At 50.8% G+C, this 13752-nt stretch overlaps 1 long non-coding RNA gene across 1 annotated transcript; it reads left to right on the top strand.

Moving 5' to 3' along the window:
* The first annotated feature begins 523 nt into the window (after positions 1-523).
* LOC142922820 (uncharacterized) lies at positions 524-4150 on the top strand. The gene is made up of 3 exons (XR_012940364.1): positions 524-714; positions 1551-1621; positions 2055-4150. It is a non-coding gene; the product is annotated as an uncharacterized LOC142922820 (long non-coding RNA).
* The last annotated feature ends 9602 nt before the right edge of the window (positions 4151-13752 follow it).

Below are 13752 nucleotides of genomic sequence, written 5' to 3'. Positions count from 1 at the left end.
CGGAGGCCACAAGCTGCAGGCGCTGGTGTGGGCGTGCTGCGCCAACGCCGTCAACGACTTCATCGTCCTGCATGAGCACCGCGGTATGCCAGGCACGCGCACGCACCGCAGTCGACAAAGCTCCCCCGTGTAGCCTTTAACAGGCTGTCAGGGCAAGTGCTGTTTGTCGAGCGACCTACGAAGGCCGGCAGGGCACACGGCGGGGTGGGTAGTGTGGTCATTACCGCATCTGGCCCCTTTTGTCTCCCCACTGTCGATGCTTGGACACACCGGAAATCGAAGTCAGGTCACCGGATTTGTAGTGTAATGAGATAGCCACTCCGCTCCCGCTCCCCGGTGTGATGCATGGTGTGACGTGTGTGATGCGGTGCAACAGACGGGGATGGAGGTGTATTTAGCTGTGCGTACGATGTGCGGTGTGTAGTATGACGCTGCAGACATGGAATTGTGGTGTTTTAACTGTGTATGTGGTGTGATGTGGTATGATGCCGCAGATGGAAGGGCAGTCTGTTTAACTCTCCAGTACAGTCTGTGTGACACCTGTGGTGTGTCTAACTTTCCGGCATGCTGTTCATGTGACACGTGGTACGATACCACGGTGTACTTGACACTCTCGAGCGTGGTGATGCGGCACGACATCCGGACGTGGACATGATGTCCGAGGCATTCCAACACCTCGTGATGCACAACTTCACGTCGCGACTCGGAAAGAGGGTGCGTGCGGGCACCGTGCCAGTCTCACCCACATCTTCCTCCCCCATCCCCAAAGCACAAAGATCCCTCGTATAGGCTATAACCCTTTCTCATTTCCATGATGTACATATACGTCGTCGAAACGGAACCGTAAGAAAAACTCAAGTACGTCTTCTGACCTGAAGACATACCTTTTGCTCCCATAAGACTATGCGGGAGGGCGTGTGGCACAGTTTTGTTCCATAGAGTGCCGGTCGTGTCACTACGGTTCTCTGCGGTGAGGGCAACGCCTTTTAAAAACAGCAGCGCTACGCCTCTATAAATAAAATTAACGCCGAGCCGCTCGCGCGTACCGAGATTCAGCGGTGAACGTGACACCTACCACCCGGCAACTTGCAGATGTCTCGGAATGGGAAAGAGTGAGCAGACTTTTGGGCCAGGTGCTGTGTGTCCGCCTGTATATTCGGAGTTTGCATGTTCTCCTCCTGGTCACTTTGATTTTTCTCCGGGTCCTCCGGGTTTTTCCCTACACATTTAGAAACTTGAATTTCGAGTATTTTGCTGCTATACATTTTTATGTGAAAAAGAGCTACATAGCTCAGTGGTAAAATAAAAATAGTTTCGTTTTACTTTAGTTTTCGAGCAACAGCACAGAGTTTTTATTTAACGCCATCTCTGAAGCTGAAGGCGCGTAATGTTGTTCATTTGCTAATGCATCCGCAGTTTTAAACAGGGTGGCCGCTGGCCTCTAACTGGCAAACGTCTGCGAGGACACGTAATGAGAGTCCAGCGCCGTCCGTGTGACTTGCCGCGACCCCTCCCGTGACTTCTGTGCCCCCCTTCCCCCCTCCCAACAGGCACAACGTCTACAAGCGCGACGGAAAGGACATCGAGTTGAAGGAGGTGGGACCGTGATTCGAGATGGAGCGTAAGTCTGCCTGACACATTGTTACTCGTCTCCACTTTACACCCCTGCAGAGGCGGTGGAAATTCCACATTCCTTGTGGACTTCCCTACGAAGTGGTTGTAAATTTTATCGACCCCTGAGAGGATGATGGGCTGAATGTAAGAGTCTAGCCTCGGGCTAGGTGGCCCGCGGGTGACTTGTAGAGCGGATCGGAACTTGAGTCGGTGGGGTCGCTGCTCTGGTCGCATTCGCTGTACCGTGACCCGACTCGCATTCCCCCACCCCGGATGCGATGTGTAAATTCAAAGATGATCGGACGTAATGCTGGCCACCCACACCCACCCCTTGGTGTGCCGTGCTGGCTTTCCTACATGCTAACACACGAACAGCGCTTTTCCCACGCCGTCTGTTAAAGGCTGCATGGGGGGGATCTTTGCTTTTGTGTGTCGCGCAGTCTATGAGATTAAACTGGGCACGCTGGACAACGCGGCCACCGCCGAGGTGGAGTGGCCTTGGCGACCGTACATGAACACGGCGAAGAAGAGGAAGTTCCTGAGCGTGGAGTGAGGGAGGGGAGCGACTTCCCCCCCCCTCCATGGGCCTGGGGGGAGGGGCATTGGGGGGGGGGTTTGTCCCTGGAAAGCCGGAGTTGGAGTCGAACCTCGCGGCGCTCTCCGCCGAGGCTCGAGACGTTGAGGAGAGGTCGCCGCGTGGATAGGGCAGTGCGTGAATCACTGTTCCAACCGTCGTCACACACGCGCATCATACGCGTCACACACACATTGCGGATGTACATTTATCAAACACAAACATGCACATCGTCGCATGCGTCGCACACAGAAGCACACAATTGCACAAAAAGACAAAGGTACTCCGTATCGCCGTTAACAGATTGCTGGGGCAAGTGCTGTTAACGGGTAGCACCTATGATGGCCGGCATGGCACAGAAGTGGTTGTGTGGCCAGCCCCACGTCTGGCTGCCTTTGTCCTCCCCAGTTTTGCGATGTTATACACACCCCACACCACGTACTCAGATGGCTGAGTTCGTAGTGCGCTAACTGCTGCACCACCGCTCCCCAAACGGTGTACATACACGCGTACACAAAACGAAACATTAACATTTATTTAAGTAACAAAAAAGAAAATACCAAGTCAGGCAGATGGAGAAAGTGGCGTGTCGCCGTGCACAGCACCGCTCTCGTAGCTACTCACCTAGGGTGGGAGCTCTTGGCTTCAATGCCACCCGGGATGTTTAGATGTGAAAACCTGCCATAATATTTTTGGGAAGTCACAAGCGCCTTAAGTTGCATCTCATCTCGACCATTTTAATGGGCACCCCCCCCCCCCTGTAGCTGTCCCCCTGTGGCACAAAATAAACTAACAAAACTAATCTCTTTTTATTTTACCAGGTAAGGCCCACTCAGCTGTATAGCTCTCTTTCAGGAACGACCGGGCCACAAATGAAAGCGCTATAAAGTGGCTTGTCACGCAGAAATATATAGCAGCCAAATACTTTTAAACGCATGTTTCTAAATGTGGAGGGAAAAACCGAAGGACCCAGAGAAAAATCCACGCGGTCACGGGGAGAACATGCAAACTCCAGATATACAGGCGTCGGGATTTAACCCACGACCTCTATACCAGGCGAGGCCCCAAGGTGAATCAGCACTTGGCCTGCGAGCGGGTATTATTAGTCTGTCAGTAGGGGGTAATGATTCCGGATTTCGGTCTCAATTGAAACTGAAATCTGGAACACTTTTGTCATATTTTGCTCGTATAAGTGTGTTCATAAAATACAAGTTTGGTCATTGAGAGAGTTATAAATGTCCTATACGCATTTCATGTTTATTGTGTTTATTGTATTTAATGTATGAAGAAAATACAATTTTGTATATGCTACAGTATGTTTCACACGTTATTCAGTGACACTGCATATGACGGGCAATGTTTGGGGCAATCGGCCTTCAACATGGAAAATACATAGAGGCCACATGACCCGTGGCCACCGCCACTTCAACCGTGGCCCCACCACTTCAACCGTGGCCCCATTGGCACGTTGATGTGTGGCTCTGCCTTCACCTGTGGTGAGAATGAGACCAGAAAAATTACAGGAGGCCGACTCCATATGAGTCCGTCACGCTCTGGATCTCACTAATGGGACGTCGGATGAAAATAAAACATGGAAGCGACAAGTTTCTTCTCTGGCGAGGACATTCCCACAAGATTGCCACCTTTCCCAATTAATGGAATTTGCCCCAACATCACCCTGATCCAAACCAGCGGGAGCTGAAATCTTCCAGAAGGTTCAGGATTTATTGGTACAATCGTTCGGATGTTGGTGTCCGCATGGACTTGCATTTAAAACCCCCGGTCCGCTTGACGTCTTTTAAACAATACCTGTGGTCGGGTCCGCTCCCCCACCTTTCTATCCCCTGCTTTTTTTTTTATAACCGGTGTAGTATATGTTGACGGTGTGTGCGTGTATCACAACGCAATGTAACCGGGCCCTCGAATTGCCTCAAGAAATGAATAAACAACACCTGTCGCTTTGCTGTTGTGATGTCACCACGAGGCGCCGAATGACGGTGGGACGGCGTCGTCGCACTCGTCGAGTGGACAAGGGCTCCGTGAAATGACGGTGCGGATTGCGCCAAGCGTATAGAGGTCGCCGATTGCACGCCGCTGTGGCTCAAACACTCGTGGGTCCACCTCAAAGTTCCTGTGCCCATTTGAACCTCATTGCCTGCGATGATGCAGCTGCTGCCATGGAAGAACACACGTGGCGCCCTCTTGTCTCTCCATGTTGTCTTTCACGTCCCATCGCAGTTTTCAGGTCACTTGATGTTTACAGCCTCCGGTAAGGAGGCAGTGAGGTTCAGCCGCTCCATTTTTCTTCCTTTAGTGCACAGTACCGTACACGGATACGGGCACAGTACAACACCGTAGCTTTATTGATTGTTCAACAAAAAAGACCATCCCTCGCCCAATCTAGTTACCTATACGGTGTAATATATGGCGAGACATTTGTTAACGTCAAAAAAATGGAACTGTAATGCTGAAAATTATACTCCATGAAACTCGGGGTTTTATGGAGTATCTGAGGGCTTCTCAACGCTTCATGACTCGCCCCCACTGATGCCCTCTTCTCCCCACTACTACTGACGATTGTATGTAGGGTGTGTAGGCATTTACTTCCGACTGTTGTATGTAGGGTGGTGGTGGTGGTGGTGGGAGTAAATGAGATTTAAAACTGGGTGCTTAACTTGAACTCACCACCACTCACATCATGTATGCACTCATCCGCCATCTTGCTCACTGACCCTGTTTCCGTGTTGATGGTGTGAGTCCGTATTGATGCTGTGAGTCTGTTGATCGTGTGAGTCTGTTGATGCTGTGAGTCTGTGTTGATCATGTGAGTCTGTGTTGATGCTGTGAGTCCATGTTGATGGCTCGGGGGCACGGTACAGAGGGGCAGTACAACTGTAGAGTAATAGTTGTCCAGCAGCGGTAACTGCGGTGGACGGGGAGTACACACGCCAGTGAGCCTCATGCGGGTTTGTCAGCAGGGCGGAGGCACTGGGGCAAGGATCACAGAGACCCTCCCTGGAAGACACTGGAACCCGCTCGTGGGTTGGAGAAGGGAGGCGCGGCCAGGGCGGAGCCAGGCCGCGCCGAGTCGGATAAAAGCAGCGGAGAGCGAGAGCTCGTGGTTGCAGGTTCTGGGAAGTGGAGTCGTCTCGTCGGCACTGTCGTCTTTGCCGACTTGGTCGCTGCCGTCTTCACTAGATAATTGGGCGGCCAGATAGTTGTTGGCTGTCTCGGTCGATGCCGTCAGTGTAACATGGTGGGGGTTTTGTCTAAGCTAGGCTATTTGACTGGGAGAAGCGAGGGCGAGTCTGTGAACCTGATGGTGTTAAATAAGGAAGGTGCGGAAGGTACGGGAGAGGATGAGGAAGATCGTGGGATGGATGGGGGAGGATGAGAAGATAGTGGGAGGGACGGGGGAGGAAGAAAGTGGGAGGGATGGGAGAGAAAGAAGGAGATAGCGGGGGGGACGGGAGAGGGAGATAGTGGGATGGATGGGGGAGGATGAGAAGATAGTGGGAGGGACGGGGGAGGAAGGAGGTGGGAGGGATGTGAGAGAAAGAAGGAGATAGCGGGGGGGACGGGAGAGGAAGAGGGAGATGGTGGGAGGGAAGGGGGCGGAAGAGGGAGATAGTGGCAGGAAAGGGGAATGAAGAGGGAGATAGTTGGAGCGACTGGGGAAGTAGAGGGAGATAGTGGGAGTTATTTGGGAGGATTAGGCAGATCGGTTAGAGTAAGAAGGTGATAGTGGGAAGGAAGAGGAAGGAAGAGGGAGAGAGTGCGAGGGATTGGAGATGCAGAGGGAGATAGTGGGAAGGATGGGGGAAGAAAAGGGAGATAGTGCGAGGGACGGGAGAAGAGGGAGATTACTAGTAGAGCCAAGTGGGAGGAAGAGGGAGATAGTGGAAGGTACTGGGGAGGAAGTGGGAGATGGTGGGAGGGACGAGGGAGGAAGAGGGAGATGGTGGGACGGATTGGAGAGGTAGATAGTGGGAGGGACGCGGGAAGAAGAGGGAGATAATAGCAGGGACGAGAGAGGAAGAGGGAGATAGCCACTGATGTTCGCCGTGGCCAGAAATTTAAACTCGGTTCACAAAGTTCATGGTGTAGTGGGTGTTGAGGTGGCATATCCTGGCTGGCCAGGAGAAGGCAGTACAGCAAGTGGGATAAGCACCATCTCTGCATGGGATAGAGGGTTGCCCCCTTGCACGAGTGGGTTTTCTCTGGGTACTCCTGTATCCCCTCACGTTTATGAACGCTCAGTAATTGCCCAATTGAATTATTGCTATGCACCGCGACGTTCGTTTTGCTATGTCATGTGATCAGAATTGGGCGCCACGGTGGCGAGATGTTAACTATTTTGTAGGGTATACAGGAGGTCGTGTATTAAATCCTTACCCTGACACCTTTGTATTTGGAGTTTGTATGCTATCTCCCCGTGGTCGCGTGTATTTTTCTCCGGATCCTCCGGGTTTTCCCTCCACATTTATTAGCACATGTTTAGAGTATTTGGCTACTAATGTCCACGTAATAAGCCAATTTGTTGAGCTGTAATTGTGTGGCCGCTTCTGAAAGAGAGCTGTATAGCTCAGTGGGCCTTGCCTGGTTAAAGTAAAAAAAAATAGTCAAATAGTTTGCAATTGTTTATATCTGGGATAAATGCACCCGTGGCTTTAATGATGTGGGGATCTGCGCCTGGCATTTTCAGGTGGGATCCGGAGCAATGAATGAGCCCTGACAAGGCAATGGCCCACCCGTTGATTTGCTCCATGAGGAACTTTTAGGGGGCTCGGGACCGTGGCGCCAAGAAGACCAGCTATTGGACCATGGAGGCACCGAAGGGGGCGGTTTCCCCCCCACACGTAACGCTCCCTATCTGGTCGATAAAAACGTATCAATAGGGTCACAGAGCTTGGGCAATCGTTGGTGCCAGCTTACCAAGTGGCTTCCTTCCTGATTGTGGTTCCTCGCACCTCTGAGGCCTGCTTGATCACGTTATAAGTATAAATATTGTTGTTATCAAGTTCTAAGTGTAAATAATAATTGTTGTTATTACTCGCCTGTTCTAAACATACGCCTGTTGTTATCATTCGCCTGTTATCATTCGCCTGTTTTCATTTGCCTGTTATCATTCGCCTGTTTTAATTGGCCTGTTATAATTTGCCTGTTGTTTTCTTTCGCCTGTTGCTACCAAGTAATAAGTATAGTTATTGTTGTTGTTATCATTCGCCTGATGTTAGTGGTGCACGTCTCAAATCCAGCACTGGGGAAGGCAGCGAGGGTTCGTAAATCACCGCACAATGATGTTGTGAAATCCTCTTCCCGTGGAAGTCGAGGTGCATAACCTGCCTCGCCAGGAGAAGGCAGTACAGCAAGTGGACTCATCGCCATCGTCACCTGTACGGTTTAAAATGCTGCCCCTTCACACACGTGGCTTTTCTCTGGGTGCTCCGATTTCCCCCACTTGTACAAACACTCGTTATTAATTAGCCAATAATGCCTCCATACATAGAGTACCGTAGAGCCTGGACAATCGTTGGTGCTGGCTCACCACGTGGCTTCCTTCCTGCATGTCTGTGGCTCCTCGCGCCTCTTGAGTCGTTCTTGTGAGTGCTATATAGCTTTAAATAATAACTACAAATACTCGCCAGAAGGTGGTGACGCAAGCCTGCGATCCAGCACTGTAGAAGGCAGCAAGGGTTGGTGGATCACACAGTAAATATTGTGAAACCCCCTTCCCGTGGACATTGAGGTGCCTTCTCCTGGCTGGCCAGGAGAAAGCATCTGACTGGCCAGGAGAAGGCATTATAGCAAGTGGGATCATCGCCATCGTCACCTGTACGGTTTAAAATGCTGCCTGCTGCCCCTTCACATACGTTTGTTTTCTCCGGGTGCTCCGGTTTCCCCCCACTTGTGTAAGCATTCGTTATTCATTGATTGAAAAGATCTTACAATAAAAACCAAATTCAGGACCTTACTATGACTCAGCGTGGCTTTCCTGGAGTAAGTCTAATTATTATTATAAATAATTACAGGGGCTGTATGATGACACGACTAGAGAGCTGGCTTGCACTGCGGGGAGCTTAATAGTCAACTTGGATTCCGCACCCCTCAATGCCCTTTTTAAGTTCAGTTTGTGCACTTAAGACTCGCACAAACAACCATACTCAGAGAACCATAGATTCCCACTCAGACCCAGAACCAGAAACCCATAGACTCCAACAGGGACCCATACATTCCTTCAGACACTCAGACTCATACGGCGACCCTATATACTGACACAGGGATCCATAGACTCAGACAGAGACCCATACACTCACAGAGGCCCACAAACTCAGAAATCCATAGACTCGCACAGAGGTCAATAGAATTTAAATCTGAATATTTATTTACACTGGATGAAATCGATGAGCTACAAAGATCTGTTTTCACAGCTGTCCAATCGGGCAGGTCAGAACATAACTAAAAAAATACAAAAAATGACAGGAAAGACAAACTGTTCAAAAATAAACAAATTAAACTAAACTATTTTAATCTTTATTTGAAGCTTTCGTGACTGCAGGAATCCATACTCTTTGGTTCTTTCGGTAAAGTCACGTAGGTATAAATTAAATAAAATTAAACAAATCACGACGTTTCGATCGCAACATAGTGATATTTTCAGGTGGGACAACCACAGCAAGAAAATGCTGAAGTCGGCGGGAGAGCTGCCGTGGCAAGAGGTTATACAGGTATGAGATGGGGGAGGAGGCAAGGGGGGAGAGAGAGAGGGGAGGGTGTGGGGTAGGGAGAGGAAGGGGGGCCGCGTGAGCGCTAGGAGAAGAGGACGTGAGGCTGGGGTGGGGGGACGTGGGCGGGGCTAGCAGTAATCGGTAGGTAATGATGGAAACAACAACAACACAAGTTAAGGCATTACCTGGTTGATAACATCCTTCCAGTGATTGTTTAATTTGTATCCATCTTCTCGATTGAAGTTTTGTCCTTGGCCTCCGAAAATAACAATATCATGCGAGCCCACAGCGTTATAACAATGGCCACTACGGCAGAGGTATTGGTTCTGCCATGTTTCAGATCCGCCTTGTGTTCGCGAACACGGTCCGAGACGTGTCGTTTTATTTCTCCAACGTAACTGCGGCCGAAGTTACAACTCAGTTTGTAGACTCCAGGGTATAGACAAAACTTCAACCGAGAAGATGGATACAAATTAAACAATCACTGGAAGGATGTTATCAACCAGGTAATGCCTTAACTTGTGTTGTTGTTTCCATCATTACCTGCCGGTTTTACTGCTGCCCCGCCCATGTCCCCCCACCAGCCTAACGTCCTCTTCCCCTAGCGCTTACGTGCCCCCCCCTTTTCCTACCCCACACCCCCCCCCCTTTTCTCTCTGTCCCCTTGCCTCTTCCCCCCTCTCTTAACTATATAACCTCTTGCCATGGCAGCTCTCCCGCCGACTTCAGCATTTCTTGCTGTGGTTGTCCCACCTGAAAAGATCGCTTGTGTTGCGATCAAAACGTCGTGATTTGTTTTATTTTATTTCTACCTATGTGACTTTACCGAAAGAACCAAAGAGTATGGATCCCTGCAGTCACGAAAACTTCAAATCTACATTTAACACCCATACCCTCTAAAGAACTAACCCTCAAGACACCTAACCCTTAAAACACCTATACCCCTAAAACGCTAACCCTCTAAACACATAACACTCTAAGCCCCTAACCCTCTAAACCCATAATAAATATATTTTCGGGTTAGATCGTGTAAATATAAATGTGTCGTTAAACCAGACACCACCCGACACAGCCAATTAGTAAAGTTTGTCATGACAATAAAAAAGTGCCATTAAGTGTCGGAGAGAAATCCAAAACACCTTTAGTATGGATAATATTAGTTGTCAAAGTCTTGGTGTTAAACCCTCTAAACTCCCAAATCCCAAAACCCATAACCCTCTAAACCGCTAAACCCCATTACCCTATAAACCCCTAACCCTCAAAACCCCCATACCTCTAAACCCCTAAACACATACAATTATAACCTCCTAAACTCCTAACCATCTAAACCATTCAACCTCTAACAATCGAAACCCATACATCTCTAAACACCTAACTCTCTAAACCCCAACCCTCTTTACCCCAAAATCTTCTAAACTCTAACATTCTAAACACCTAATCCTCTAAACGACCTTACCCTTAAAACCCTAACTGTCTAAAAACCTCTCCCTCGAAAACCCCACCCATAAACCCCCAAAACTCTAACTGTCTAAACACCAAACCCTCTAAACTCCGCAACCCCTAAAACCGTAACCCTCTCGGCACCTAACCTGCTAAACCCCTCACCTTCTAAACTCCTACACCACTAATAGCCCAATCCTCTAAACACCTAACACTATAAAGCCCTTTAACCTTAAAACCCTAACCCTCTAAACCCCTAACCCTTGAATCCCCTCAAGCGCTAACACTCTCAACCCCTAAACCCTCGAAGTCTATAAACCACGAAACCCCTTATCCCCGAAACACCCCGAAACTTCTAAGCTCCTAACCCTCTAAACCACTTAACCTATAACAATCGAAACCCATAAACCCATTAAACAGCTACTTCTCGAAACCCATAACACTCTAAACCCCTTTATCCTTAAAACCTTCACCCTCTAACCCCCTAAACCTCTAAACCCCTAAACCCATAACCCTGTAAACCTCTAAACGGCTCAACTTATAATCCTCTAAATCCCAAACCCTCTAAACGCCTTTACCCATTAAATCAAATCCTTTCTAAACTCCTCACCCTTTGAAACCAGAACCCAAATACCCTGAAACCCCAAACCCCCTAACACTCTAAACCCCTTTACCGTTAAAATCCGAATTCTCAAAAGCCCTAGATCTCTGCACCCCTAACCCTCTAAACACCAACCCTCTAAACCCCTAACCCTTAAAATCCTCAACCCCTAAAACGCTCAACCCCTAAACACCATAACCCTAGAAACCCCCAAAACATCGAAGACGCTTATCCCCTAAAAAACCCCAAAACCTCTAAACCCTTAACACGTAACCTTATAAACTCCAAGCCCTCTAAACCACTAACCCTTTAACAATCGAAACCCATAAACCGTCTAAACCTCAGGACACCAAACTCCTTACAATTATAACCCTATAAACCCATAACCTTCTAAACTGTACCCCTCTAAAACCCTAACCCTCTAAGCTAATCACCTTCTAAACCGCTAAACCTCTAAAACATTTTACCCTTAAAACCCTCAGCCTCTAAACCCCTAAACCTCTAAACCACACACCCTCTAAATACCTAACCCTCTAAACCACTAAACCCATCACTCTGTAAACCTCTAAACCCTTAACTTATAATCCTCTAAATCCCTAACCCTTTAAACCGATTTACCCATAAAACCCTATCCATCTAAACTCCTCACCTTTTGAAACCATAACCCAAATACAACAAAAAATCCCAAACCCCCTAACACTCTATACCCCTTTACTGTTAAAACCATAATTCTATAAACCCCTAGATCTCTCCACCCCTAATCCTTTAAACACGTAACCCTCAAAACCCTTAACCCTTTGTGTGGAGTGTGGTGTGTGGTGGTTGTCACGGGGTAGGTGGGTGCAGGGTGTGTGTGGAGTGTGGTGGGTGGTGGGTGTCACGGAGTGGGTGGGTGCAGGGGGTGTGTGGAGTGTGGTGGCTGGTGGGTGTCACGGGGTGGGTGCAGGGTGTGTGTGGAGTGTGGTTGGTGTCACAGGGTGAGTGGGTGCAGGGTGTGTGGAGTGTGGTGGGTGGTGCGTGTCACGGGGTGGGTGGGTGCAGGGTATGTGGTGGGTGATGGGTGTCACGGGGTGGGTGGGTGCAGGGTGTGTGTGGAGTGTGGTGGGTGGTGGGTGTCATGTGGTGGGTGGGTACAGGGTGTGTGGTGGGTGATGGGTGCCACGGGGTGGGTGGTTGCAGGGTGTGTGGTGAGTGGTGGGTGTCATGGGGTGGGTGAGTGCAGGGTGTGTGGAGTGTGTTGGGTGTCACAGGGTGGGTGGGTGCAGGGTGTGAGTGGATTGTGGTGGGTGGTGGGTGTCAAGGGGGTGGGTGGGTGCAGGGTGTGTGGTGTGTGGTGGGTGTCACGGGGTGGGTGGGTGCAGGGTGTGTGGTGGGTGATGGGTGTCACGGGGTGGGTGGGTGCAGGGTGTGTGTGGAATGTGGTGGATGGTGGGTGTCACGGGGTGGATGGGTGCAGGGTGTGAGTGGTGTGTGATGGGTGGTTGGTGCCACGGGGTGGGTGGGTGCAGGGTGTGTGTGTGGAGTGTGGCGGGTGGCGGGTGTCACGGGGTGGGTGGGTGCAGGGTGTGTGGTGTGTGGAGTGTGGTGGGTGTCAAGGGGGTGGGTGGGTGCAGGGTGTGTGGAGTGTGGTGGGTGTCACGGGGTGGGTGGGTGCAGGGTGTGTGGTGAGTGATGGGTGTCACGGGGTGGGTGGGTGCAGGGTGTGTGTGGAATGTGGTGGATGGTGGGTGTCACGGGGTGGATGGGTGCAGGGTGTGTGTGGTGTGTGATGGGTGGTTGGTGCCACGGGGTGGGTGGGTGCAGGGTGTGTGTGTGTGGAGTGTGGTGGGTGGCGGGTGTCACAGGGTGGGTGGGTGCAGGGTGTGTGTGTGGAGTGTGGTGGATGGTGGGTGTCACGGGGTGGGTGGGTGCAGGGTGTGTGTGGAGTGTGGTGGGTGTCACGGGGTGGGTGGGTACAGGGTGTGTGTGGTAGGTGTGGTGATAGTGGTCATGGATCAGACCGATCAACGACCACCACCATCTCTACTGTGCGGTGGACCGGCCACCACACAGCAGCACGCGTCGGAGGAGTGAGCGGATGACTCTCCCCATGCGGGCCAGGCCCCCTGGCTTCCTCTTCTCCTGCATCACCATCACTTGATCCTCTTTCCTTGTTTTCTCCTTCTCCTCCACCACCATCTCTTCCACAACGATCTCCTCCACCAGGGTGTCCTCCTCCTGCACCACCAGCTCCTCCACCAGAGTCTCCTCCTCTGGCAAAACCAGCTCCTCCACTAAGGTCCCCTCCTCCTGCAAAACCAGCTCCTCCACCAAGGTCTCCTCCTCCTGCAAAACCAGCTCCTCCACCAAGGTCTCCTCCTCCTGCACCACCAGCTCCTCCACCAGAGTGTCCTCCTCCTGCACCACCAGCTCCTCCACCAAGGCCTCCTCCTCCTGCAAAACCAGCTCCTCAACCAAGGTCTCCTCCTCCTGCACCACCAGCTCTTCCACCAGAGTCTCCTCCTCTTGCACCACCAGCTCCTCCACCAGGGTCTCTTCCTCCTGCAACACCAGCTCCTCCACCTGGGTTTCCTCTTCCTCCACAACCTTCAGCCTCCAATCAGAGGCCCAGGCGAGCAAAGAGAATGGGGGCAGCGCCGGCTCCGCTCTGTGAAGATATGCGCACGACATTGTTCCAACTTACTGCTACAGCAGAGATCGCAGCCATCCCCTCCCCCACCATCGGGGGGGAGGGGGGGAGCTGGCGATGTCACAGTGGATGAAGGGTTACCTACATGGCAAAGATATGGCCACTT

Source organism: Petromyzon marinus, unplaced genomic scaffold, assembly GCF_048934315.1.
Source record: "Petromyzon marinus isolate PM22_M1 ecotype Great Lakes invasive population unplaced genomic scaffold, UKy_Petmar_22M1.pri1.0 PM_Scaffold_18, whole genome shotgun sequence".
Classification (NCBI taxonomy): domain Eukaryota; kingdom Metazoa; phylum Chordata; class Hyperoartia; order Petromyzontiformes; family Petromyzontidae; genus Petromyzon; species Petromyzon marinus.
The sequence above is the reverse complement of the archived record's forward strand: the minus strand, read 5'-3'. Positions and strand labels throughout refer to the sequence as shown.